This window comes from Triturus cristatus, chromosome 12, assembly GCF_964204655.1.
Source record: "Triturus cristatus chromosome 12, aTriCri1.1, whole genome shotgun sequence".
NCBI classification, from domain to species: Eukaryota; Metazoa; Chordata; class Amphibia; order Caudata; family Salamandridae; genus Triturus; species Triturus cristatus.
The window spans coordinates 217,420,913-217,445,557 of record NC_140595.1 but is presented as its reverse complement, the minus strand read 5'-3'; the positions used below and the strand labels follow the sequence as shown (position 1 = coordinate 217,445,557).

The window sequence follows — 24,645 nt, the reverse complement described above, 5'->3', positions numbered from 1 at the left end:
ACCCTCCTTTTTAAAGGTGGGACCAAGACTCATGCTGTGCTTTTCATAGGGCTTGCCCGTTATTTGTGCCCGTTAGAGGTCGCCAATCCTGAGTCAGCTTCCTCTCAGGTAGACTTGAAGGGGCACGTCAGACTTGTTTCACGTGTCTACAGCCTAGACAGATATATCCTTCTATATTCAGGTTTAATGAAAGTACGTGTGAAAAAGGCACATACGGTGCATGGCTATGTGTAGAGCACAGTGGTGGCTCTGAGCATATCGATTGGAGGGATGGTGTTGAAAGCGTAAAATGGCTAGGGGACAAAAGGCCTACAGTGCCACTTAACTAAAAGCCTGATTCACATTTCCTGTTCCCCTTCCCCAGCAGCCCCGACAACTCCTAATGAGCTGAGGTGAGTACAAAAGAAATTTGCATATTCCCAGACATACACATGTGAACAGTCCACCTTTTTGTACCTTGAGCAGAGACTTTGAAATGTTGGCCTGTTTTGCCCACCGGCCTGGTTCTCGCCCTCTTTCTTAGAGCCTGAAAATACCTTTCAGGTCCTCACCCTCGCAATGACAGGGTCTTTGATGTGCCGCCACTTACCCTAGAGAGCTATATTGTCACTTACTCTGGTTTCTCTTCAAAACGAAAAAATCTTTCGCCTTTTACTAAAGATTTCCGTGGAGAGGAACATTTAAGAGTTTATTCAATTTTTTTAAGCCTTGCCACAGGTGAGGCTGTTTATCATTTGTTTAAAAGAAAAGCATTACAAGTTGGGGAATATCCAGCAATTGTCTGCTGCTTTTTTGGGGGACATGAGTTTGGTGTTTTATTCCTGAGCTCTCTGCTTGCTCATTTGCATAAACAGAGTGCAGGAGAGGTGCCTCATGGGAAAGAGCTTGTGCAGTGCATGAGATTGCTTTTCTTGACTGACTTGAAACTTCACGATCGCAGGCAGTATATTTTCTTATCTCCCAAAGATCCTGCTGCCAGATCCCAGAGGTCACCCTCCTTTTTAAAGGTGGGACCAAGACTCATGCTGTGCTTTTCATAGGGCTTGCCCGTTATTTGTGCCCGTTAGAGGTGCCCTGAGAGGTCGCCAATCCCCTGAGAGGTCGCCAATCCTGAGTCAGCTTCCTCTCAGGTAGACTTGAAGGGGCACGTCAGACTTGTTTCACGTGTCTCCAGCCTAGACAGATATATCCTTCTATATTCAGGTTTAATGAAAGTACGTGTGAAAAAGGCACATACGGTGCATGGCTATGTGTAGAGCACAGTGGTGGCTCTGAGCATATCGATTGGAGGGATGGTGTTGAAAGCGTAAAATGGCTAGGGGACAAAAGGCCTACAGTGCCACTTAACTAAAAGCCTGATTCACATTTCCTGTTCCCCTTCCCCAGCAGCCCCGACAACTCCTAATGAGCTGAGGTGAGTACAAAAGAAATTTGCATATTCCCAGACATACACATGTGAACAGTCCACCTTTTTGTACCTTGAGCAGAGACTTTGAAATGTTGGCCTGTTTTGCCCACCGGCCTGGTTCTCGCCCTCTTTCTTAGAGCCTGAAAATACCTTTCAGGTCCTCACCCTCGCAATGACAGGGTCTTTGATGTGCCGCCACTTACCCTAGAGAGCTATATTGTCACTTACTCTGGTTTCTCTTCAAAACGAAAAAATCTTTCGCCTTTTACTAAAGATTTCCGTGGAGAGGAACATTTAAGAGTTTATTCAATTTTTTTAAGCCTTGCCACAGGTGAGGCTGTTTATCATTTGTTTAAAAGAAAAGCATTATAAGTTGGGGAATATCCAGCAATTGTCTGCTGCTTTTTTGGGGGACATGAGTTTGGTGTTTTATTCCTGAGCTCTCTGCTTGCTCATTTGCATAAACAGAGTGCAGGAGAGGTGCCTCATGGGAAAGAGCTTGTGCAGTGCATGAGATTGCTTTTCTTGACTGACTTGAAGCTTCACGATTGCAGGCAGTATATTTTCTTATCTCCCAAAGATCCTGCTGCCAGATCCCAGAGGTCACCCTCCTTTTTAAAGGTGGGACCAAGACTCATGCTGTGCTTTTCATAGGGCTTGCCCGTTATTTGTGCCCGTTAGAGGTGCCCTGAGAGGTCGCCAATCCTGAGTCAGCTTCCTCTCAGGTAGACTTGAAGGGGCACGTCAGACTTGTTTCACGTGTCTCCAGCCTAGACAGATATATCCTTCTATATTCAGGTTTAATGAAAGTACGTGTGAAAAAGGCACATACGGTGCATGGCTATGTGTAGAGCGTGTTGAAAGCGTAAAATGGCTAGGGGACAAAAGGCCTACAGTGCCACTTAACTAAAAGCCTGATTCACATTTCCTGTTCCCCTTCCCCAGCAGCCCCGACAACTCCTAATGAGCTGAGGTGAGTACAAAAGAAATTTGCATATTCCCAGACATACACATGTGAACAGTCCACCTTTTTGTTCCTTGAGCAGAGACTTTGAAATGTTGGCCTGTTTTGCCCACCGGCCTGGTTCTCGCCCTCTTTCTTAGAGCCTGAAAATACCTTTCAGGTCCTCACCCTCGCAATGACAGGGTCTTTGATGTGCCGCCACTTACCCTAGAGAGCTATATTGTCACTTACTCTGGTTTCTCTTCAAAACGAAAAAATCTTTCGCCTTTTACTAAAGATTTCCGTGGAGAGGAACATTTAAGAGTTTATTCAATTTTTTTAAGCCTTGCCACAGGTGAGGCTGTTTATCATTTGTTTAAAAGAAAAGCATTACAAGTTGGGGAATATCCAGCAATTGTCTGCTGCTTTTTTGGGGGACATGAGTTTGGTGTTTTATTCCTGAGCTCTCTGCTTGCTCATTTGCATAAACAGAGTGCAGGAGAGGTGCCTCATGGGAAAGAGCTTGTGCAGTGCATGAGATTGCTTTTCTTGACTGACTTGAAACTTCACGATCGCAGGCAGTATATTTTCTTATCTCCCAAAGATCCTGCTGCCAGATCCCAGAGGTCACCCTCCTTTTTAAAGGTGGGACCAAGACTCATGCTGTGCTTTTCATAGGGCTTGCCCGTTATTTGTGCCCGTTAGAGGTCGCCAATCCTGAGTCAGCTTCCTCTCAGGTAGACTTGAAGGGGCACGTCAGACTTGTTTCACGTGTCTACAGCCTAGACAGATATATCCTTCTATATTCAGGTTTAATGAAAGTACGTGTGAAAAAGGCACATACGGTGCATGGCTATGTGTAGAGCACAGTGGTGGCTCTGAGCATATCGATTGGAGGGATGGTGTTGAAAGCGTAAAATGGCTAGGGGACAAAAGGCCTACAGTGCCACTTAACTAAAAGCCTGATTCACATTTCCTGTTCCCCTTCCCCAGCAGCCCCGACAACTCCTAATGAGCTGAGGTGAGTACAAAAGAAATTTGCATATTCCCAGACATACACATGTGAACAGTCCACCTTTTTGTACCTTGAGCAGAGACTTTGAAATGTTGGCCTGTTTTGCCCACCGGCCTGGTTCTCGCCCTCTTTCTTAGAGCCTGAAAATACCTTTCAGGTCCTCACCCTCGCAATGACAGGGTCTTTGATGTGCCGCCACTTACCCTAGAGAGCTATATTGTCACTTACTCTGGTTTCTCTTCAAAACGAAAAAATCTTTCGCCTTTTACTAAAGATTTCCATGGAGAGGAACATTTAAGAGTTTATTCAATTTTTTTAAGCCTTGCCACAGGTGAGGCTGTTTATCATTTGTTTAAAAGAAAAGCATTACAAGTTGGGGAATATCCAGCAATTGTCTGCTGCTTTTTTGGGGGACATGAGTTTGGTGTTTTATTCCTGAGCTCTCTGCTTGCTCATTTGCATAAACAGAGTGCAGGAGAGGTGCCTCATGGGAAAGAGCTTGTGCAGTGCATGAGATTGCTTTTCTTGACTGACTTGAAACTTCACGATCGCAGGCAGTATATTTTCTTATCTCCCAAAGATCCTGCTGCCAGATCCCAGAGGTCACCCTCCTTTTTAAAGGTGGGACCAAGACTCATGCTGTGCTTTTCATAGGGCTTGCCCGTTATTTGTGTCCGTTTAGAGGTGCCCTGAGAGGTCACCAATCCTGAGTCAGCTTCCTCTCAGGTAGACTTGAAGGGGCACGTCAGACTTGTTTCACGTGTCTCCAGCCTAGACAGATATATCCTTCTATATTCAGGTTTAATGAAAGTACGTGTGAAAAAGGCACATACGGTGCATGGCTATGTGTAGAGCGTGTTGAAAGCGTAAAATGGCTAGGGGACAAAAGGCCTACAGTGCCACTTAACTAAAAGCCTGATTCACATTTCCTGTTCCCCTTCCCCAGCAGCCCCGACAACTCCTAATGAGCTGAGGTGAGTACAAAAGAAATTTGCATATTCCCAGACATACACATGTGAACAGTCCACCTTTTTGTACCTTGAGCAGAGACTTTGAAATGTTGGCCTGTTTTGCCCACCGGCCTGGTTCTCGCCCTCTTTCTTAGAGCCTGAAAATACCTTTCAGGTCCTCACCCTCGCAATGACAGGGTCTTTGATGTGCCGCCACTTACCCTAGAGAGCTATATTGTCACTTACTCTGGTTTCTCTTCAAAACGAAAAAATCTTTCGCCTTTTACTAAAGATTTCCGTGGAGAGGAACATTTAAGAGTTTATTCAATTTTTTTAAGCCTTGCCACAGGTGAGGCTGTTTATCATTTGTTTAAAAGAAAAGCATTACAAGTTGGGGAATATCCAGCAATTGTCTGCTGCTTTTTTGGGGGACATGAGTTTGGTGTTTTATTCCTGAGCTCTCTGCTTGCTCATTTGCATAAACAGAGTGCAGGAGAGGTGCCTCATGGGAAAGAGCTTGTGCAGTGCATGAGATTGCTTTTCTTGACTGACTTGAAACTTCACGATCGCAGGCAGTATATTTTCTTATCTCCCAAAGATCCTGCTGCCAGATCCCAGAGGTCACCCTCCTTTTTAAAGGTGGGACCAAGACTCATGCTGTGCTTTTCATAGGGCTTGCCCGTTATTTGTGCCCGTTAGAGGTCGCCAATCCTGAGTCAGCTTCCTCTCAGGTAGACTTGAAGGGGCACGTCAGACTTGTTTCACGTGTCTACAGCCTAGACAGATATATCCTTCTATATTCAGGTTTAATGAAAGTACGTGTGAAAAAGGCACATACGGTGCATGGCTATGTGTAGAGCACAGTGGTGGCTCTGAGCATATCGATTGGAGGGATGGTGTTGAAAGCGTAAAATGGCTAGGGGACAAAAGGCCTACAGTGCCACTTAACTAAAAGCCTGATTCACATTTCCTGTTCCCCTTCCCCAGCAGCCCCGACAACTCCTAATGAGCTGAGGTGAGTACAAAAGAAATTTGCATATTCCCAGACATACACATGTGAACAGTCCACCTTTTTGTACCTTGAGCAGAGACTTTGAAATGTTGGCCTGTTTTGCCCACCGGCCTGGTTCTCGCCCTCTTTCTTAGAGCCTGAAAATACCTTTCAGGTCCTCACCCTCGCAATGACAGGGTCTTTGATGTGCCGCCACTTACCCTAGAGAGCTATATTGTCACTTACTCTGGTTTCTCTTCAAAACGAAAAAATCTTTCGCCTTTTACTAAAGATTTCCATGGAGAGGAACATTTAAGAGTTTATTCAATTTTTTTAAGCCTTGCCACAGGTGAGGCTGTTTATCATTTGTTTAAAAGAAAAGCATTACAAGTTGGGGAATATCCAGCAATTGTCTGCTGCTTTTTTGGGGGACATGAGTTTGGTGTTTTATTCCTGAGCTCTCTGCTTGCTCATTTGCATAAACAGAGTGCAGGAGAGGTGCCTCATGGGAAAGAGCTTGTGCAGTGCATGAGATTGCTTTTCTTGACTGACTTGAAACTTCACGATCGCAGGCAGTATATTTTCTTATCTCCCAAAGATCCTGCTGCCAGATCCCAGAGGTCACCCTCCTTTTTAAAGGTGGGACCAAGACTCATGCTGTGCTTTTCATAGGGCTTGCCCGTTATTTGTGTCCGTTTAGAGGTGCCCTGAGAGGTCACCAATCCTGAGTCAGCTTCCTCTCAGGTAGACTTGAAGGGGCACGTCAGACTTGTTTCACGTGTCTCCAGCCTAGACAGATATATCCTTCTATATTCAGGTTTAATGAAAGTACGTGTGAAAAAGGCACATACGGTGCATGGCTATGTGTAGAGCGTGTTGAAAGCGTAAAATGGCTAGGGGACAAAAGGCCTACAGTGCCACTTAACTAAAAGCCTGATTCACATTTCCTGTTCCCCTTCCCCAGCAGCCCCGACAACTCCTAATGAGCTGAGGTGAGTACAAAAGAAATTTGCATATTCCCAGACATACACATGTGAACAGTCCACCTTTTTGTACCTTGAGCAGAGACTTTGAAATGTTGGCCTGTTTTGCCCACCGGCCTGGTTCTCGCCCTCTTTCTTAGAGCCTGAAAATACCTTTCAGGTCCTCACCCTCGCAATGACAGGGTCTTTGATGTGCCGCCACTTACCCTAGAGAGCTATATTGTCACTTACTCTGGTTTCTCTTCAAAACGAAAAAATCTTTCGCCTTTTACTAAAGATTTCCGTGGAGAGGAACATTTAAGAGTTTATTCAATTTTTTTAAGCCTTGCCACAGGTGAGGCTGTTTATCATTTGTTTAAAAGAAAAGCATTACAAGTTGGGGAATATCCAGCAATTGTCTGCTGCTTTTTTGGGGGACATGAGTTTGGTGTTTTATTCCTGAGCTCTCTGCTTGCTCATTTGCATAAACAGAGTGCAGGAGAGGTGCCTCATGGGAAAGAGCTTGTGCAGTGCATGAGATTGCTTTTCTTGACTGACTTGAAACTTCACGATCGCAGGCAGTATATTTTCTTATCTCCCAAAGATCCTGCTGCCAGATCCCAGAGGTCACCCTCCTTTTTAAAGGTGGGACCAAGACTCATGCTGTGCTTTTCATAGGGCTTGCCCGTTATTTGTGCCCGTTAGAGGTCGCCAATCCTGAGTCAGCTTCCTCTCAGGTAGACTTGAAGGGGCACGTCAGACTTGTTTCACGTGTCTACAGCCTAGACAGATATATCCTTCTATATTCAGGTTTAATGAAAGTACGTGTGAAAAAGGCACATACGGTGCATGGCTATGTGTAGAGCACAGTGGTGGCTCTGAGCATATCGATTGGAGGGATGGTGTTGAAAGCGTAAAATGGCTAGGGGACAAAAGGCCTACAGTGCCACTTAACTAAAAGCCTGATTCACATTTCCTGTTCCCCTTCCCCAGCAGCCCCGACAACTCCTAATGAGCTGAGGTGAGTACAAAAGAAATTTGCATATTCCCAGACATACACATGTGAACAGTCCACCTTTTTGTACCTTGAGCAGAGACTTTGAAATGTTGGCCTGTTTTGCCCACCGGCCTGGTTCTCGCCCTCTTTCTTAGAGCCTGAAAATACCTTTCAGGTCCTCACCCTCGCAATGACAGGGTCTTTGATGTGCCGCCACTTACCCTAGAGAGCTATATTGTCACTTACTCTGGTTTCTCTTCAAAACGAAAAAATCTTTCGCCTTTTACTAAAGATTTCCATGGAGAGGAACATTTAAGAGTTTATTCAATTTTTTTAAGCCTTGCCACAGGTGAGGCTGTTTATCATTTGTTTAAAAGAAAAGCATTACAAGTTGGGGAATATCCAGCAATTGTCTGCTGCTTTTTTGGGGGACATGAGTTTGGTGTTTTATTCCTGAGCTCTCTGCTTGCTCATTTGCATAAACAGAGTGCAGGAGAGGTGCCTCATGGGAAAGAGCTTGTGCAGTGCATGAGATTGCTTTTCTTGACTGACTTGAAACTTCACGATCGCAGGCAGTATATTTTCTTATCTCCCAAAGATCCTGCTGCCAGATCCCAGAGGTCACCCTCCTTTTTAAAGGTGGGACCAAGACTCATGCTGTGCTTTTCATAGGGCTTGCCCGTTATTTGTGTCCGTTTAGAGGTGCCCTGAGAGGTCACCAATCCTGAGTCAGCTTCCTCTCAGGTAGACTTGAAGGGGCACGTCAGACTTGTTTCACGTGTCTCCAGCCTAGACAGATATATCCTTCTATATTCAGGTTTAATGAAAGTACGTGTGAAAAAGGCACATACGGTGCATGGCTATGTGTAGAGCGTGTTGAAAGCGTAAAATGGCTAGGGGACAAAAGGCCTACAGTGCCACTTAACTAAAAGCCTGATTCACATTTCCTGTTCCCCTTCCCCAGCAGCCCCGACAACTCCTAATGAGCTGAGGTGAGTACAAAAGAAATTTGCATATTCCCAGACATACACATGTGAACAGTCCACCTTTTTGTACCTTGAGCAGAGACTTTGAAATGTTGGCCTGTTTTGCCCACCGGCCTGGTTCTCGCCCTCTTTCTTAGAGCCTGAAAATACCTTTCAGGTCCTCACCCTCGCAATGACAGGGTCTTTGATGTGCCGCCACTTACCCTAGAGAGCTATATTGTCACTTACTCTGGTTTCTCTTCAAAACGAAAAAATCTTTCGCCTTTTACTAAAGATTTCCGTGGAGAGGAACATTTAAGAGTTTATTCAATTTTTTTAAGCCTTGCCACAGGTGAGGCTGTTTATCATTTGTTTAAAAGAAAAGCATTACAAGTTGGGGAATATCCAGCAATTGTCTGCTGCTTTTTTGGGGGACATGAGTTTGGTGTTTTATTCCTGAGCTCTCTGCTTGCTCATTTGCATAAACAGAGTGCAGGAGAGGTGCCTCATGGGAAAGAGCTTGTGCAGTGCATGAGATTGCTTTTCTTGACTGACTTGAAACTTCACGATCGCAGGCAGTATATTTTCTTATCTCCCAAAGATCCTGCTGCCAGATCCCAGAGGTCACCCTCCTTTTTAAAGGTGGGACCAAGACTCATGCTGTGCTTTTCATAGGGCTTGCCCGTTATTTGTGCCCGTTAGAGGTGCCCTGAGAGGTCGCCAATCCTGAGTCAGCTTCCTCTCAGGTAGACTTGAAGGGGCACGTCAGACTTGTTTCACGTGTCTCCAGCCTAGACAGATATATCCTTCTATATTCAGGTTTAATGAAAGTACGTGTGAAAAAGGCACATACGGTGCATGGCTATGTGTAGAGCACAGTGGTGGCTCTGAGCATATCGATTGGAGGGATGGTGTTGAAAGCGTAAAATGGCTAGGGGACAAAAGGCCTACAGTGCCACTTAACTAAAAGCCTGATTCACATTTCCTGTTCCCCTTCCCCAGCAGCCCCGACAACTCCTAATGAGCTGAGGTGAGTACAAAAGAAATTTGCATATTCCCAGACATACACATGTGAACAGTCCACCTTTTTGTACCTTGAGCAGAGACTTTGAAATGTTGGCCTGTTTTGCCCACCGGCCTGGTTCTCGCCCTCTTTCTTAGAGCCTGAAAATACCTTTCAGGTCCTCACCCTCGCAATGACAGGGTCTTTGATGTGCCGCCACTTACCCTAGAGAGCTATATTGTCACTTACTCTGGTTTCTCTTCAAAACGAAAAAATCTTTCGCCTTTTACTAAAGATTTCCGTGGAGAGGAACATTTAAGAGTTTATTCAATTTTTTTAAGCCTTGCCACAGGTGAGGCTGTTTATCATTTGTTTAAAAGAAAAGCATTACAAGTTGGGGAATATCCAGCAATTGTCTGCTGCTTTTTTGGGGGACATGAGTTTGGTGTTTTATTCCTGAGCTCTCTGCTTGCTCATTTGCATAAACAGAGTGCAGGAGAGGTGCCTCATGGGAAAGAGCTTGTGCAGTGCATGAGATTGCTTTTCTTGACTGACTTGAAGCTTCACGATTGCAGGCAGTATATTTTCTTATCTCCCAAAGATCCTGCTGCCAGATCCCAGAGGTCACCCTCCTTTTTAAAGGTGGGACCAAGACTCATGCTGTGCTTTTCATAGGGCTTGCCCGTTATTTGTGCCCGTTAGAGGTGCCCTGAGAGGTCGCCAATCCTGAGTCAGCTTCCTCTCAGGTAGACTTGAAGGGGCACGTCAGACTTGTTTCACGTGTCTCCAGCCTAGACAGATATATCCTTCTATATTCAGGTTTAATGAAAGTACGTGTGAAAAAGGCACATACGGTGCATGGCTATGTGTAGAGCGTGTTGAAAGCGTAAAATGGCTAGGGGACAAAAGGCCTACAGTGCCACTTAACTAAAAGCCTGATTCACATTTCCTGTTCCCCTTCCCCAGCAGCCCCGACAACTCCTAATGAGCTGAGGTGAGTTCAAAAGAAATTTGCATATTCCCAGACATACACATGTGAACAGTCCACCTTTTTGTTCCTTGAGCAGAGACTTTGAAATGTTGGCCTGTTTTGCCCACCGGCCTGGTTCTCGCCCTCTTTCTTAGAGCCTGAAAATACCTTTCAGGTCCTCACCCTCGCAATGACAGGGTCTTTGATGTGCCGCCACTTACCCTAGAGAGCTATATTGTCACTTACTCTGGTTTCTCTTCAAAACGAAAAAATCTTTCGCCTTTTACTAAAGATTTCCGTGGAGAGGAACATTTAAGAGTTTATTCAATTTTTTTAAGCCTTGCCACAGGTGAGGCTGTTTATCATTTGTTTAAAAGAAAAGCATTACAAGTTGGGGAATATCCAGCAATTGTCTGCTGCTTTTTTGGGGGACATGAGTTTGGTGTTTTATTCCTGAGCTCTCTGCTTGCTCATTTGCATAAACAGAGTGCAGGAGAGGTGCCTCATGGGAAAGAGCTTGTGCAGTGCATGAGATTGCTTTTCTTGACTGACTTGAAACTTCACGATCGCAGGCAGTATATTTTCTTATCTCCCAAAGATCCTGCTGCCAGATCCCAGAGGTCACCCTCCTTTTTAAAGGTGGGACCAAGACTCATGCTGTGCTTTTCATAGGGCTTGCCCGTTATTTGTGCCTGTTAGAGGTGCCCTGAGAGGTCGCCAATCCTGAGTCAGCTTCCTCTCAGGTAGACTTGAAGGGGCACGTCAGACTTGTTTCACGTGTCTACAGCCTAGACAGATATATCCTTCTATATTCAGGTTTAATGAAAGTACGTGTGAAAAAGGCACATACGGTGCATGGCTATGTGTAGAGCACAGTGGTGGCTCTGAGCATATCGATTGGAGGGATGGTGTTGAAAGCGTAAAATGGCTAGGGGACAAAAGGCCTACAGTGCCACTTAACTAAAAGCCTGATTCACATTTCCTGTTCCCCTTCCCCAGCAGCCCCGACAACTCCTAATGAGCTGAGGTGAGTACAAAAGAAATTTGCATATTCCCAGACATACACATGTGAACAGTCCACCTTTTTGTACCTTGAGCAGAGACTTTGAAATGTTGGCCTGTTTTGCCCACCGGCCTGGTTCTCGCCCTCTTTCTTAGAGCCTGAAAATACCTTTCAGGTCCTCACCCTCGCAATGACAGGGTCTTTGATGTGCCGCCACTTACCCTAGAGAGCTATATTGTCACTTACTCTGGTTTCTCTTCAAAACGAAAAAATCTTTCGCCTTTTACTAAAGATTTCCATGGAGAGGAACATTTAAGAGTTTATTCAATTTTTTTAAGCCTTGCCACAGGTGAGGCTGTTTATCATTTGTTTAAAAGAAAAGCATTACAAGTTGGGGAATATCCAGCAATTGTCTGCTGCTTTTTTGGGGGACATGAGTTTGGTGTTTTATTCCTGAGCTCTCTGCTTGCTCATTTGCATAAACAGAGTGCAGGAGAGGTGCCTCATGGGAAAGAGCTTGTGCAGTGCATGAGATTGCTTTTCTTGACTGACTTGAAACTTCACGATTGCAGGCAGTATATTTTCTTATCTCCCAAAGATCCTGCTGCCAGATCCCAGAGGTCACCCTCCTTTTTAAAGGTGGGACCAAGACTCATGCTGTGCTTTTCATAGGGCTTGCCCGTTATTTGTGTCCGTTTAGAGGTGCCCTGAGAGGTCACCAATCCTGAGTCAGCTTCCTCTCAGGTAGACTTGAAGGGGCACGTCAGACTTGTTTCACGTGTCTCCAGCCTAGACAGATATATCCTTCTATATTCAGGTTTAATGAAAGTACGTGTGAAAAAGGCACATACGGTGCATGGCTATGTGTAGAGCGTGTTGAAAGCGTAAAATGGCTAGGGGACAAAAGGCCTACAGTGCCACTTAACTAAAAGCCTGATTCACATTTCCTGTTCCCCTTCCCCAGCAGCCCCGACAACTCCTAATGAGCTGAGGTGAGTACAAAAGAAATTTGCATATTCCCAGACATACACATGTGAACAGTCCACCTTTTTGTACCTTGAGCAGAGACTTTGAAATGTTGGCCTGTTTTGCCCACCGGCCTGGTTCTCGCCCTCTTTCTTAGAGCCTGAAAATACCTTTCAGGTCCTCACCCTCGCAATGACAGGGTCTTTGATGTGCCGCCACTTACCCTAGAGAGCTATATTGTCACTTACTCTGGTTTCTCTTCAAAACGAAAAAATCTTTCGCCTTTTACTAAAGATTTCCGTGGAGAGGAACATTTAAGAGTTTATTCAATTTTTTTAAGCCTTGCCACAGGTGAGGCTGTTTATCATTTGTTTAAAAGAAAAGCATTACAAGTTGGGGAATATCCAGCAATTGTCTGCTGCTTTTTTGGGGGACATGAGTTTGGTGTTTTATTCCTGAGCTCTCTGCTTGCTCATTTGCATAAACAGAGTGCAGGAGAGGTGCCTCATGGGAAAGAGCTTGTGCAGTGCATGAGATTGCTTTTCTTGACTGACTTGAAGCTTCACGATTGCAGGCAGTATATTTTCTTATCTCCCAAAGATCCTGCTGCCAGATCCCAGAGGTCACCCTCCTTTTTAAAGGTGGGACCAAGACTCATGCTGTGCTTTTCATAGGGCTTGCCCGTTATTTGTGCCCGTTAGAGGTGCCCTGAGAGGTCGCCAATCCTGAGTCAGCTTCCTCTCAGGTAGACTTGAAGGGGCACGTCAGACTTGTTTCACGTGTCTCCAGCCTAGACAGATATATCCTTCTATATTCAGGTTTAATGAAAGTACGTGTGAAAAAGGCACATACGGTGCATGGCTATGTGTAGAGCGTGTTGAAAGCGTAAAATGGCTAGGGGACAAAAGGCCTACAGTGCCACTTAACTAAAAGCCTGATTCACATTTCCTGTTCCCCTTCCCCAGCAGCCCCGACAACTCCTAATGAGCTGAGGTGAGTACAAAAGAAATTTGCATATTCCCAGACATACACATGTGAACAGTCCACCTTTTTGTACCTTGAGCAGAGACTTTGAAATGTTGGCCTGTTTTGCCCACCGGCCTGGTTCTCGCCCTCTTTCTTAGAGCCTGAAAATACCTTTCAGGTCCTCACCCTCGCAATGACAGGGTCTTTGATGTGCCGCCACTTACCCTAGAGAGCTATATTGTCACTTACTCTGGTTTCTCTTCAAAACGAAAAAATCTTTCGCCTTTTACTAAAGATTTCCGTGGAGAGGAACATTTAAGAGTTTATTCAATTTTTTTAAGCCTTGCCACAGGTGAGGCTGTTTATCATTTGTTTAAAAGAAAAGCATTACAAGTTGGGGAATATCCAGCAATTGTCTGCTGCTTTTTTGGGGGACATGAGTTTGGTGTTTTATTCCTGAGCTCTCTGCTTGCTCATTTGCATAAACAGAGTGCAGGAGAGGTGCCTCATGGGAAAGAGCTTGTGCAGTGCATGAGATTGCTTTTCTTGACTGACTTGAAACTTCACGATCGCAGGCAGTATATTTTCTTATCTCCCAAAGATCCTGCTGCCAGATCCCAGAGGTCACCCTCCTTTTTAAAGGTGGGACCAAGACTCATGCTGTGCTTTTCATAGGGCTTGCCCGTTATTTGTGCCCGTTAGAGGTGCCCTGAGAGGTCGCCAATCCTGAGTCAGCTTCCTCTCAGGTAGACTTGAAGGGGCACGTCAGACTTGTTTCACGTGTCTCCAGCCTAGACAGATATATCCTTCTATATTCAGGTTTAATGAAAGTACGTGTGAAAAAGGCACATACGGTGCATGGCTATGTGTAGAGCACAGTGGTGGCTCTGAGCATATCGATTGGAGGGATGGTGTTGAAAGCGTAAAATGGCTAGGGGACAAAAGGCCTACAGTGCCACTTAACTAAAAGCCTGATTCACATTTCCTGTTCCCCTTCCCCAGCAGCCCCGACAACTCCTAATGAGCTGAGGTGAGTACAAAAGAAATTTGCATATTCCCAGACATACACATGTGAACAGTCCACCTTTTTGTACCTTGAGCAGAGACTTTGAAATGTTGGCCTGTTTTGCCCACCGGCCTGGTTCTCGCCCTCTTTCTTAGAGCCTGAAAATACCTTTCAGGTCCTCACCCTCGCAATGACAGGGTCTTTGATGTGCCGCCACTTACCCTAGAGAGCTATATTGTCACTTACTCTGGTTTCTCTTCAAAACGAAAAAATCTTTCGCCTTTTACTAAAGATTTCCGTGGAGAGGAACATTTAAGAGTTTATTCAATTTTTTTAAGCCTTGCCACAGGTGAGGCTGTTTATCATTTGTTTAAAAGAAAAGCATTACAAGTTGGGGAATATCCAGCAATTGTCTGCTGCTTTTTTGGGGGACATGAGTTTGGTGTTTTATTCCTGAGCTCTCTGCTTGCTCATTTGCATAAACAGAGTGCAGGAGAGGTGCCTCATGGGAAAGAGCTTGTGCAGTGCATGAGATTGCTTTTCTTGACTGACTTGAAGCTTCACGATTGCAGGCAGTATATTTTCTTATCTCCCAAAGATCCTGCTGCCAGATCCCAGAGGTCACCCTCCTTTTTAAAGGTGGGACCAAGACTCATGCTGTGCTTTTCATAGGGCTTGCCCGTTAGAGGTGCCCGTTGAGGTCGCCAATCCTGAGTCAGCTTCCTCTCAGGTAGACTTGAAGGGGCACGTCAGACTTGTTTCACGTGTCTCCAGCCTAGACAGATATATCCTTCTATATTCAGGTTTAATGAAAGTACGTGTGAAAAAGGCACATACGGTGCATGGCTATGTGTAGAGCGTGTTGAAAGCGTAAAATGGCTAGGGGACAAAAGGCCTACAGTGCCACTTAACTAAAAGCCTGATTCACATTTCCTGTTCCCCTTCCCCAGCAGCCCCGACAACTCCTAATGAGCTGAGGTGAGTACAAAAGAAATTTGCATATTCCCAGACATACACATGTGAACAGTCCACCTTTTTGTACCTTGAGCAGAGACTTTGAAATGTTGGCCTGTTTTGCCCACCGGCCTGGTTCTCGCCCTCTTTCTTAGAGCCTGAAAATACCTTTCAGGTCCTCACCCTCGCAATGACAGGGTCTTTGATGTGCCGCCACTTACCCTAGAGAGCTATATTGTCACTTACTCTGGTTTCTCTTCAAAACGAAAAAATCTTTCGCCTTTTACTAAAGATTTCCGTGGAGAGGAACATTTAAGAGTTTATTCAATTTTTTTAAGCCTTGCCACAGGTGAGGCTGTTTATCATTTGTTTAAAAGAAAAGCATTACAAGTTGGGGAATATCCAGCAATTGTCTGCTGCTTTTTTGGGGGACATGAGTTTGGTGTTTTATTCCTGAGCTCTCTGCTTGCTCATTTGCATAAACAGAGTGCAGGAGAGGTGCCTCATGGGAAAGAGCTTGTGCAGTGCATGAGATTGCTTTTCTTGACTGACTTGAAACTTCACGATCGCAGGCAGTATATTTTCTTATCTCCCAAAGATCCTGCTGCCAGATCCCAGAGGTCACCCTCCTTTTTAAAGGTGGGACCAAGACTCATGCTGTGCTTTTCATAGGGCTTGCCCGTTATTTGTGCCTGTTAGAGGTGCCCTGAGAGGTCGCCAATCCTGAGTCAGCTTCCTCTCAGGTAGACTTGAAGGGGCACGTCAGACTTGTTTCACGTGTCTCCAGCCTAGACAGATATATCCTTCTATATTCAGGTTTAATGAAAGTACGTGTGAAAAAGGCACATACGGTGCATGGCTATGTGTAGAGCACAGTGGTGGCTCTGAGCATATCGATTGGAGGGATGGTGTTGAAAGCGTAAAATGGCTAGGGGACAAAAGGCCTACAGTGCCACTTAACTAAAAGCCTGATTCACATTTCCTGTTCCCCTTCCCCAGCAGCCCCGACAACTCCTAATGAGCTGAGGTGAGTACAAAAGAAATTTGCATATTCCCAGACATACACATGTGAACAGTCCACCTTTTTGTACCTTGAGCAGAGACTTTGAAATGTTGGCCTGTTTTGCCCACCGGCCTGGTTCTCGCCCTCTTTCTTAGAGCCTGAAAATACCTTTCAGGTCCTCACCCTCGCAATGACAGGGTCTTTGATGTGCCGCCACTTACCCTAGAGAGCTATATTGTCACTTACTCTGGTTTCTCTTCAAAACGAAAAAATCTTTCGCCTTTTACTAAAGATTTCCGTGGAGAGGAACATTTAAGAGTTTATTCAATTTTTTTAAGCCTTGCCACAGGTGAGGCTGTTTATCATTTGTTTAAAAGAAAAGCATTACAAGTTGGGGAATATCCAGCAATTGTCTGCTGCTTTTTTGGGGGACATGAGTTTGGTGTTTTATTCCTGAGCTCTCTGCTTGCTCATTTGCATAAACAGAGTGCAGGAGAGGTGCCTCATGGGAAAGAGCTTGTGCAGTGCATGAGATTGCTTTTCTTGACTGACTTGAAACTTCACGATTGCAGGCAGTATATTTTCTTATCTCCCAAAGATCCTGCTGCCAGATCCCAGAGGTCACCCTCCTTTTTAAAGGTGGGACCAAGACTCATGCTGTGCTTTTCATAGGGCTTGCCCGTTATTTGTGCCCGTGAGAGGTCACCAATCCTGAGTCAGCTTCCTCTCAGGTAGACTTGAAGGGGCACGTCAGACTTGTTTCATGTGTCTCCAGCCTAGACAGATATATCCTTCTATATTCAGGTTTAATGAAAGTACGTGTGAAAAAGGCACATACGGTGCATGGCTATGTGTAGAGCACAGTGGTGGCTCTGAGCATATCGATTGGAGAGATGGTGTTGAAAGCGTAAAATGGCTAGGGGACAAAAGGCCTACAGTGCCACTTAACTAAAAGCCTGATTCACATTTCCTGTTCCCCTTCCCCAGCAGCCCCGACAACTCCTAATGAGCTGAGGTGAGTACAAAAGAAATTTGCATATTCCCAGACATACACATGTGAACAGTCCACCTTTTTGTACCTTGAGCAGAGACTTTGAAATGTTGGCCTGTTTTGCCCACCGGCCTGGTTCTCGCCCTCTTTCTTAGAGCCTGAAAATACCTTTCAGGTCCTCACCCTCGCAATGACAGGGTCTTTGATGTGCCGCCACTTACCCTAGAGAGCTATATTGTCACTTACTCTGGTTTCTCTTCAAAACGAAAAAATCTTTCGCCTTTTACTAAAGATTTCCGTGGAGAGGAACATTTAAGAGTTTATTCAATTTTTTTAAGCCTTGCCACAGGTGAGGCTGTTTATCATTTGTTTAAAAGAAAAGCATTACAAGTTGGGGAATATCCAGCAATTGTCTGCTGCTTTTTTGAGGGACATGAGTTTGGTGTTTTATTCCTGAGCTCTCTGCTTGCTCATTTGCATAAACAGAGTGCAGGAGAGGTGCCTCATGGGAAAGAGCTTGTGCAGTGCATGAGATTGCTTTTCTTGACTGACTTGAAACTTCACGATCGCAGGCAGTATATTTTTTTATCTCCCAAAGATCCTGCTGCCAGACCCCAGAGGTCACCCTCCTTTTTAAAGGTGGGACCAAGACTCATGCTGTGCTTTTCATAGGGCTTGCCCGTTATTTGTGCCCGTTAGAGGTGCCCTGAGAGGTCGCCAATCCTGAGTCAGCTTCCTCTCAGGTAGACTTGAAGGGGCACGTCAGACTTGTTTCACGTGTCTCCAGCCTAGACAGATATATCCTTCTATATTCAGGTTTAATGAAAGTACGTGTGAAAAAGGCACATACGGTGCATGGCTATGTGTAGAGCACAGTGGTGGCTCTGAGCATATCGATTGGAGGGATGGTGTTGAAAGCGTAAAATGGCTAGGGGACAAAAGGCCTACAGTGCCACTTAACTAAAAGCCTGATTCACATTTCCTGTTCCCCTTCCCCAGCAGCCCCGACAACTCCTAATGAGCTGAGGTGAGTACAAAAGAAATTTGCATATTCCCAGACATACACATGTGAACAGTCCACCTTTTTGTACCTTGAGCAGAGACTTTGAAATGTTGGCCTGTTTTGCCCACCGGCCTGGTTCTCGCCCTCTTTCTTAGAGCCTGAAAATACCTTTCAGGTCCTCACCCTCGCAATGACAGGGTCTTTGATGTGCCGCCACTTACCCTAGAGAGCTATATTGTCACTTACTCTGGTTTCTCTTCAAAACGAAAAAATCTTTCGCCTTTTACTAAAGATTTCCGTGGAGAGGAACATTTAAGAGTTTATTCAATTTTTTTAAGCCTTGCCACAGGTGAGGCTGTTTATCATTTGTTTAAAAGAAAAGCATTACAAGTTGGGGAATATCCAGCAATTGTCTGCTGCTTTTTTGGGGGACATGAGTTTGGTGTTTTATTCCTGAGCTCTCTGCTTGCTCATTTGCATAAACAGAGTGCAGGAGAGGTGCCTCATGGGAAAGAGCTTGTGCAGTGCATGAGATTGCTTTTCTTGACTGACTTGAAACTTCACGATTGCAGGCAGTATATTTTCTTATCTCCCAAAGATCCTGCTGCCAGATCCCAGAGGTCACCCTCCTTTTTAAAGGTGGGACCAAGACTCATGCTGTGCTTTTCATAGGGCTTGCCCGTTATTTGTGTCCGTTTAGAGGTGTCCTGAGAGGTCACCAATCCTGAGTCAGCTTCCTCTCAGGTAGACTTGAAGGGGCACGTCAGACTTGTTTCACGTGTCTCCAGCCTAGACAGATATATCCTTCTATATTCAGGTTTAATGAAAGTACGTGTGAAAAAGGCACATACGGTGCATGGCTATGTGTAGAGCGTGTTGAAAGCGTAAAATGGCTAGGGGACAAAAGGCCTACAGTGCCACTTAACTAAAAGCCTGATTCACATTTCCTGTTCCCCTTCCCCAGCAGCCCCGACAACTCCTAATGAGCTGAGGTGAGTACAAAAGAAATTTGCATATTCCCAGACATACACATGTGAACAGTCCACCTTTTTGTACCTTGAGCAGAGACTTTGAAATGTTGGCCTGTTTTGCCCACCGGCCTGGTTCTCGCCCTCTTTCTTAGAGCCTGAAAATACCTTTCAGGTCCTCACCCTCGCAATGACAGGGTCTTTGATGTGCCGCCACTTACCCTAGAGAGCTATATTGTCACTTACTCTGGTTTCTCTTCAAAACGAAAAAATCTTTCGCCTTTTACTAAAGATTTCCGTGGAGAGGAACATTTAAGAGTTTATTCAATTTTTTTAAGCCTTGCCACAGGTGAGGCTGTTTATCATTTGTTTAAAAGAAAAGCATTACAAGTTGGGGAATATCCAGCAATTGTCTGCTGCTTTTTTGGGGGACATGAGTTTGGTGTTTTATTCCTGAGCTCTCTGCTTGCTCATTTGCATAAACAGAGTGCAGGAGAGGTGCCTCATGGGAAAGAGCTTGTGCAGTGCATGAGATTGCTTTTCTTGACTGACTTGAAACTTCACGATCGCAGGCAGTATATTTTCTTATCTCCCAAAGATCCTGCTGCCAGATCCCAGAGGTCACCCTCCTTTTTAAAGGTGGGACCAAGACTCATGCTGTGCTTTTCATAGGGCTTGCCCGTTATTTGTGCCTGTTAGAGGTGCCCTGAGAGGTCGCCAATCCTGAGTCAGCTTCCTCTCAGGTAGACTTGAAGGGGCACGTCAGACTTGTTTCACGTGTCTCCAGCCTAGACAGATATATCCTTCTATATTCAGGTTTAATGAAAGTACGTGTGAAAAAGGCACATACGGTGCATGGCTATGTGTAGAGCACAGTGGTGGCTCTGAGCATATCGATTGGAGGGATGGTGTTGAAAGCGTAAAATGGCTAGGGGACAAAAGGCCTACAGTGCCACTTAACTAAAAGCCTGATTCACATTTCCTGTTCCCCTTCCCCAGCAGCCCCGACAACTCCTAATGAGCTGAGGTGAGTACAAAAGAAATTTGCATATTCCCAGACATACACATGTGAACAGTCCACCTTTTTGTACCTTGAGCAGAGACTTTGAAATGTTGGCCTGTTTTGCCCACCGGCCTGGTTCTCGCCCTCTTTCTTAGAGCCTGAAAATACCTTTCAGGTCCTCACCCTCGCAATGACAGGGTCTTTTATGTGCCGCCACTTACCCTAGAGAGCTATATTGTCACTTACTCTGGTTTCTCTTCAAAACCAAAAAATCTTTCGCCTTTTACTAAAGATTTCCGTGGAGAGGAACATTTAAGAGTTTATTCAATTTTTTTAATCCTTGCCACAGGTGAGGCTGTTTATCATTTGTTTAAAAGAAAAGCATTACAAGTTGGGGAATATCCAGCAATTGTCTGCTGCTTTTTTGGGGGACATGAGTTTGGTGTTTTATTCCTGAGCTCTCTGCTTGCTCATTTGCATAAACAGAGTGCAGGAGAGGTGCCTCATGGGAAAGAGCTTGTGCAGTGCATGAGATTGCTTTTCTTGACTGACTTGAAACTTCACGATTGCAGGCAGTATATTTTCTTATCTCCCAAAGATCCTGCTGCCAGATCCCAGAGGTCACCCTCCTTTTTAAAGGTGGGACCAAGACTCATGCTGTGCTTTTCATAGGGCTTGCCCGTTATTTGTGCCCGTGAGAGGTCACCAATCCTGAGTCAGCTTCCTCTCAGGTAGACTTGAAGGGGCACGTCAGACTTGTTTCATGTGTCTCCAGCCTAGACAGATATATCCTTCTATATTCAGGTTTAATGAAAGTACGTGTGAAAAAGGCACATACGGTGCATGGCTATGTGTAGAGCACAGTGGTGGCTCTGAGCATATCGATTGGAGAGATGGTGTTGAAAGCGTAAAATGGCTAGGGGACAAAAGGCCTACAGTGCCACTTAACTAAAAGCCTGATTCACATTTCCTGTTCCCCTTCCCCAGCAGCCCCGACAACTCCTAATGAGCTGAGGTGAGTACAAAAGAAATTTGCATATTCCCAGACATACACATGTGAACAGTCCACCTTTTTGTACCTTGAGCAGAGACTTTGAAATGTTGGCCTGTTTTGCCCACCGGCCTGGTTCTCGCCCTCTTTCTTAGAGCCTGAATATACCTTTCAGGTCCTCACCCTCGCAATGACAGGGTCTTTGATGTGCCGCCACTTACCCTAGAGAGCTATATTGTCACTTACTCTGGTTTCTCTTCAAAACGAAAAAATCTTTCGCCTTTTACTAAAGATTTCCGTGGAGAAGAACATTTAAGAGTTTATTCAATTTTTTTAAGCCTTGCCACAGGTGAGGCTGTTTATCATTTGTTTAAAAGAAAAGCATTACAAGTTGGGGAATATCCAGCAATTGTCTGCTGCTTTTTTGAGGGACATGAGTTTGGTGTTTTATTCCTGAGCTCTCTGCTTGCTCATTTGCATAAACAGAGTGCAGGAGAGGTGCCTCATGGGAAAGAGCTTGTGCAGTGCATGAGATTGCTTTTCTTGACTGACTTGAAACTTCACGATCGCAGGCAGTATATTTTCTTATCTCCCAAAGATCCTGCTGCCAGATCCCAGAGGTCACCCTCCTTTTTAAAGGTGGGACCAAGACTCATGCTGTGCTTTTCATAGGGCTTGCCCGTTATTTGTGCCCGTTAGAGGTGCCCTGAGAGGTCGCCAATCCTGAGTCAGCTTCCTCTCAGGTAGACTTGAAGGGGCACGTCAGACTTGTTTCACGTGTCTCCAGCCTAGACAGATATATCCTTCTATATTCAGGTTTAATGAAAGTACGTGTGAAAAAGGCACATACGGTGCATGGCTATGTGTAGAGCGTGTTGAAAGCGTAAAATGGCTAGGGGACAAAAGGCCTACAGTGCCACTTAACTAAAAGCCTGATTCACATTTCCTGTTCCCCTTCCCCAGCAGCCCCGACAACTCCTAATGAGCTGAGGTGAGTACAAAAGAAATTTGCATATTCCCAGACATACACATGTGAACAGTCCACCTTTTTGTACCTTGAGCAGAGACTTTGAAATGTTGGCCTGTTTTGCCCACCGGCCTGGTTCTCGCCCTCTTTCTTAGAGCCTGAAAATACCTTTCAGGTCCTCACCCTCGCAATGACAGGGTCTTTGATGTGCCGCCACTTACCCTAGAGAGCTATATTGTCACTTACTCTGGTTTCTCTTCAAAACGAAAAAATCTTTCGCCTTTTACTAAAGATTTCCGTGGAGAGGAACATTTAAGAGTTTATTCAATTTTTTTAAGCCTTGCCACAGGTGAGGCTGTTTATCATTTGTTTAAAAGAAAAGCATTACAAGTTGGGGAATATCCAGCAATTGTCTGCTGCTTTTTTGGGGGACATGAGTTTGGTGTTTTATTCCTGAGCTCTCTGCTTGCTCATTTGCATAAACAGAGTGCAGGAGAGGTGCCTCATGGGAAAGAGCTTGTGCAGTGCATGAGATTGCTTTTCTTGACTGACTTGAAACTTCACGATCGCAGGCAGTATATTTTCTTATCTCCCAAAGATCCTGCTGCCAGATCCCAGAGGTCACCCTCCTTTTTAAAGGTGGGACCAAGACTCATGCTGTGCTTTTCATAGGGCTTGCCCGTTATTTGTGCCCGTTAGAGGTGCCCTGAGAGGTCGCCAATCCTGAGTCAGCTTCCTCTCAGGTAGACTTGAAGGGGCACGTCAGACTTGTTTCACGTGTCTCCAGCCTAGACAGATATATCCTTCTATATTCAGGTTTAATGAAAGTACGTGTGAAAAAGGCACATACGGTGCATGGCTATGTGTAGAGCGTGTTGAAAGCGTAAAATGGCTAGGGGACAAAAGGCCTACAGTGCCACTTAACTAAAAGCCTGATTCACATTTCCTGTTCCCCTTCCCCAGCAGCCCCGACAACTCCTAATGAGCTGAGGTGAGTACAAAAGAAATTTGCATATTCCCAGACATACACATGTGAACAGTCCACCTTTTTGTACCTTGAGCAGAGACTTTGAAATGTTGGCCTGTTTTGCCCACCGGCCTGGTTCTCGCCCTCTTTCTTAGAGCCTGAAAATACCTTTCAGGTCCTCACCCTCGCAATGACAGGGTCTTTGATGTGCCGCCACTTACCCTAGAGAGCTATATTGTCACTTACTCTGGTTTCTCTTCAAAACGAAAAAATCTTTCGCCTTTTACTAAAGATTTCCGTGGAGAGGAACATTTAAGAGTTTATTCAATTTTTTTAAGCCTTGCCACAGGTGAGGCTGTTTATCATTTGTTTAAAAGAAAAGCATTACAAGTTGGGGAATATCCAGAAATTGTCTGCTGCTTTTTTGGGGGACATGAGTTTGGTGTTTTATTCCTGAGCTCTCTGCTTGCTCATTTGCATAAACAGAGTGCAGGAGAGGTGCCTCATGGGAAAGAGCTTGTGCAGTGCATGAGATTGCTTTTCTTGACTGACTTGAAACTTCACGATCGCAGGCAGTATATTTTCTTATCTCCCAAAGATCCTGCTGCCAGATCCCAGAGGTCACCCTCCTTTTTAAAGGTGGGACCAAGACTCATGCTGTGCTTTTCATAGGGCTTGCCCGTTATTTGTGTCCGTTTAGAGGTGCCCTGAGAGGTCACCAATCCTGAGTCAGCTTCCTCTCAGGTAGACTTGAAGGGGCACGTCAGACTTGTTTCATGTGTCTCCAGCCTAGACAGATATATCCTTCTATATTCAGGTTTAATGAAAGTACGTGTGAAAAAGGCACATACGGTGCATGGCTATGTGTAGAGCACAGTGGTGGCTCTGAGCATATCGATTGGAGGGATGGTGTTGAAAGCGTAAAATGGCTAGGGGACAAAAGGCCTACAGTGCCACTTAACTAAAAGCCTGATTCACATTTCCTGTTCCCCTTCCCCAGCAGCCCCGACAACTCCTAATGAGCTGAGGTGAGTACAAAAGAAATTTGCATATTCCCAGACATACACATGTGAACAGTCCACCTTTTTGTACCTTGAGCAGAGACTTTGAAATGTTGGCCTGTTTTGCCCACCGGCCTGGTTCTCGCCCTCTTTCTTAGAGCCTGAAAATACCTTTCAGGTCCTCACCCTCGCAATGACAGGGTCTTTGATGTGCCGCCACTTACCCTAGAGAGCTATATTGTCACTTACTCTGGTTTCTCTTCAAAACGAAAAAATCTTTCGCCTTTTACTAAAGATTTCCGTGGAGAGGAACATTTAAGAGTTTATTCAATTTTTTTAAGCCTTGCCACAGGTGAGGCTGTTTATCATTTGTTTAAAAGAAAAGCATTACAAGTTGGGGAATATCCAGCAATTGTCTGCTGCTTTTTTGGGGGACATGAGTTTGGTGTTTTATTCCTGAGCTCTCTGCTTGCTCATTTGCATAAACAGAGTGCAGGAGAGGTGCCTCATGGGAAAGAGCTTGTGCAGTGCATGAGATTGCTTTTCTTGACTGACTTGAAACTTCACGATCGCAGGCAGTATATTTTCTTATCTCCCAAAGATCCTGCTGCCAGATCCCAGAGGTCACCCTCCTTTTTAAAGGTGGGACCAA

The 24,645-nt window shown here is 45.1% G+C and overlaps 25 non-coding genes across 25 annotated transcripts; all 25 read left to right on the top strand.

The window, feature by feature from the left end:
* Positions 1-610: 610 nt before the first annotated feature.
* Positions 611-725, top strand: LOC146773962 (U5 spliceosomal RNA). Its single transcript, XR_014972557.1, has one exon. It is a non-coding gene; the product is annotated as a U5 spliceosomal RNA (small nuclear RNA).
* Positions 726-1,632: 907 nt separating this feature from the next.
* On the top strand, positions 1,633-1,747 carry LOC146773961 (U5 spliceosomal RNA). Its single transcript, XR_014972556.1, has one exon. It is a non-coding gene; the product is annotated as a U5 spliceosomal RNA (small nuclear RNA).
* Positions 1,748-2,599: 852 nt separating this feature from the next.
* LOC146773960 (U5 spliceosomal RNA) lies at positions 2,600-2,714 on the top strand. Its single transcript, XR_014972555.1, has one exon. It is a non-coding gene; the product is annotated as a U5 spliceosomal RNA (small nuclear RNA).
* An 876-nt stretch (positions 2,715-3,590) lies between these two features.
* LOC146773959 (U5 spliceosomal RNA) lies at positions 3,591-3,705 on the top strand. The gene has a single exon (XR_014974131.1). It is a non-coding gene; the product is annotated as a U5 spliceosomal RNA (small nuclear RNA).
* An 853-nt stretch (positions 3,706-4,558) lies between these two features.
* Positions 4,559-4,673, top strand: LOC146773958 (U5 spliceosomal RNA). Its single transcript, XR_014972554.1, has one exon. It is a non-coding gene; the product is annotated as a U5 spliceosomal RNA (small nuclear RNA).
* Positions 4,674-5,549: 876 nt separating this feature from the next.
* LOC146773957 (U5 spliceosomal RNA) lies at positions 5,550-5,664 on the top strand. The gene has a single exon (XR_014974130.1). It is a non-coding gene; the product is annotated as a U5 spliceosomal RNA (small nuclear RNA).
* An 853-nt stretch (positions 5,665-6,517) lies between these two features.
* Positions 6,518-6,632, top strand: LOC146773956 (U5 spliceosomal RNA). The gene has a single exon (XR_014972553.1). It is a non-coding gene; the product is annotated as a U5 spliceosomal RNA (small nuclear RNA).
* An 876-nt stretch (positions 6,633-7,508) lies between these two features.
* On the top strand, positions 7,509-7,623 carry LOC146773955 (U5 spliceosomal RNA). Its single transcript, XR_014974129.1, has one exon. It is a non-coding gene; the product is annotated as a U5 spliceosomal RNA (small nuclear RNA).
* Positions 7,624-8,476: 853 nt separating this feature from the next.
* LOC146773954 (U5 spliceosomal RNA) lies at positions 8,477-8,591 on the top strand. The gene has a single exon (XR_014972552.1). It is a non-coding gene; the product is annotated as a U5 spliceosomal RNA (small nuclear RNA).
* Positions 8,592-9,479: 888 nt separating this feature from the next.
* Positions 9,480-9,594, top strand: LOC146773953 (U5 spliceosomal RNA). The gene has a single exon (XR_014972551.1). It is a non-coding gene; the product is annotated as a U5 spliceosomal RNA (small nuclear RNA).
* Positions 9,595-10,446: 852 nt separating this feature from the next.
* Positions 10,447-10,561, top strand: LOC146773952 (U5 spliceosomal RNA). Its single transcript, XR_014972550.1, has one exon. It is a non-coding gene; the product is annotated as a U5 spliceosomal RNA (small nuclear RNA).
* An 888-nt stretch (positions 10,562-11,449) lies between these two features.
* Positions 11,450-11,564, top strand: LOC146773951 (U5 spliceosomal RNA). Its single transcript, XR_014974128.1, has one exon. It is a non-coding gene; the product is annotated as a U5 spliceosomal RNA (small nuclear RNA).
* An 853-nt stretch (positions 11,565-12,417) lies between these two features.
* LOC146773950 (U5 spliceosomal RNA) lies at positions 12,418-12,532 on the top strand. The gene has a single exon (XR_014972549.1). It is a non-coding gene; the product is annotated as a U5 spliceosomal RNA (small nuclear RNA).
* An 852-nt stretch (positions 12,533-13,384) lies between these two features.
* On the top strand, positions 13,385-13,499 carry LOC146773949 (U5 spliceosomal RNA). Its single transcript, XR_014972547.1, has one exon. It is a non-coding gene; the product is annotated as a U5 spliceosomal RNA (small nuclear RNA).
* Positions 13,500-14,387: 888 nt separating this feature from the next.
* LOC146773948 (U5 spliceosomal RNA) lies at positions 14,388-14,502 on the top strand. Its single transcript, XR_014972546.1, has one exon. It is a non-coding gene; the product is annotated as a U5 spliceosomal RNA (small nuclear RNA).
* An 839-nt stretch (positions 14,503-15,341) lies between these two features.
* Positions 15,342-15,456, top strand: LOC146773947 (U5 spliceosomal RNA). The gene has a single exon (XR_014972545.1). It is a non-coding gene; the product is annotated as a U5 spliceosomal RNA (small nuclear RNA).
* An 888-nt stretch (positions 15,457-16,344) lies between these two features.
* On the top strand, positions 16,345-16,459 carry LOC146773946 (U5 spliceosomal RNA). Its single transcript, XR_014972544.1, has one exon. It is a non-coding gene; the product is annotated as a U5 spliceosomal RNA (small nuclear RNA).
* An 876-nt stretch (positions 16,460-17,335) lies between these two features.
* On the top strand, positions 17,336-17,450 carry LOC146773945 (U5 spliceosomal RNA). The gene has a single exon (XR_014972543.1). It is a non-coding gene; the product is annotated as a U5 spliceosomal RNA (small nuclear RNA).
* An 888-nt stretch (positions 17,451-18,338) lies between these two features.
* On the top strand, positions 18,339-18,453 carry LOC146773944 (U5 spliceosomal RNA). The gene has a single exon (XR_014972542.1). It is a non-coding gene; the product is annotated as a U5 spliceosomal RNA (small nuclear RNA).
* Positions 18,454-19,306: 853 nt separating this feature from the next.
* LOC146773943 (U5 spliceosomal RNA) lies at positions 19,307-19,421 on the top strand. The gene has a single exon (XR_014972541.1). It is a non-coding gene; the product is annotated as a U5 spliceosomal RNA (small nuclear RNA).
* Positions 19,422-20,309: 888 nt separating this feature from the next.
* LOC146773942 (U5 spliceosomal RNA) lies at positions 20,310-20,424 on the top strand. Its single transcript, XR_014974728.1, has one exon. It is a non-coding gene; the product is annotated as a U5 spliceosomal RNA (small nuclear RNA).
* Positions 20,425-21,300: 876 nt separating this feature from the next.
* LOC146773941 (U5 spliceosomal RNA) lies at positions 21,301-21,415 on the top strand. Its single transcript, XR_014974464.1, has one exon. It is a non-coding gene; the product is annotated as a U5 spliceosomal RNA (small nuclear RNA).
* Positions 21,416-22,267: 852 nt separating this feature from the next.
* Positions 22,268-22,382, top strand: LOC146773940 (U5 spliceosomal RNA). Its single transcript, XR_014972540.1, has one exon. It is a non-coding gene; the product is annotated as a U5 spliceosomal RNA (small nuclear RNA).
* An 852-nt stretch (positions 22,383-23,234) lies between these two features.
* On the top strand, positions 23,235-23,349 carry LOC146773939 (U5 spliceosomal RNA). The gene has a single exon (XR_014972539.1). It is a non-coding gene; the product is annotated as a U5 spliceosomal RNA (small nuclear RNA).
* An 889-nt stretch (positions 23,350-24,238) lies between these two features.
* LOC146773938 (U5 spliceosomal RNA) lies at positions 24,239-24,353 on the top strand. Its single transcript, XR_014972538.1, has one exon. It is a non-coding gene; the product is annotated as a U5 spliceosomal RNA (small nuclear RNA).
* The last annotated feature ends 292 nt before the right edge of the window (positions 24,354-24,645 follow it).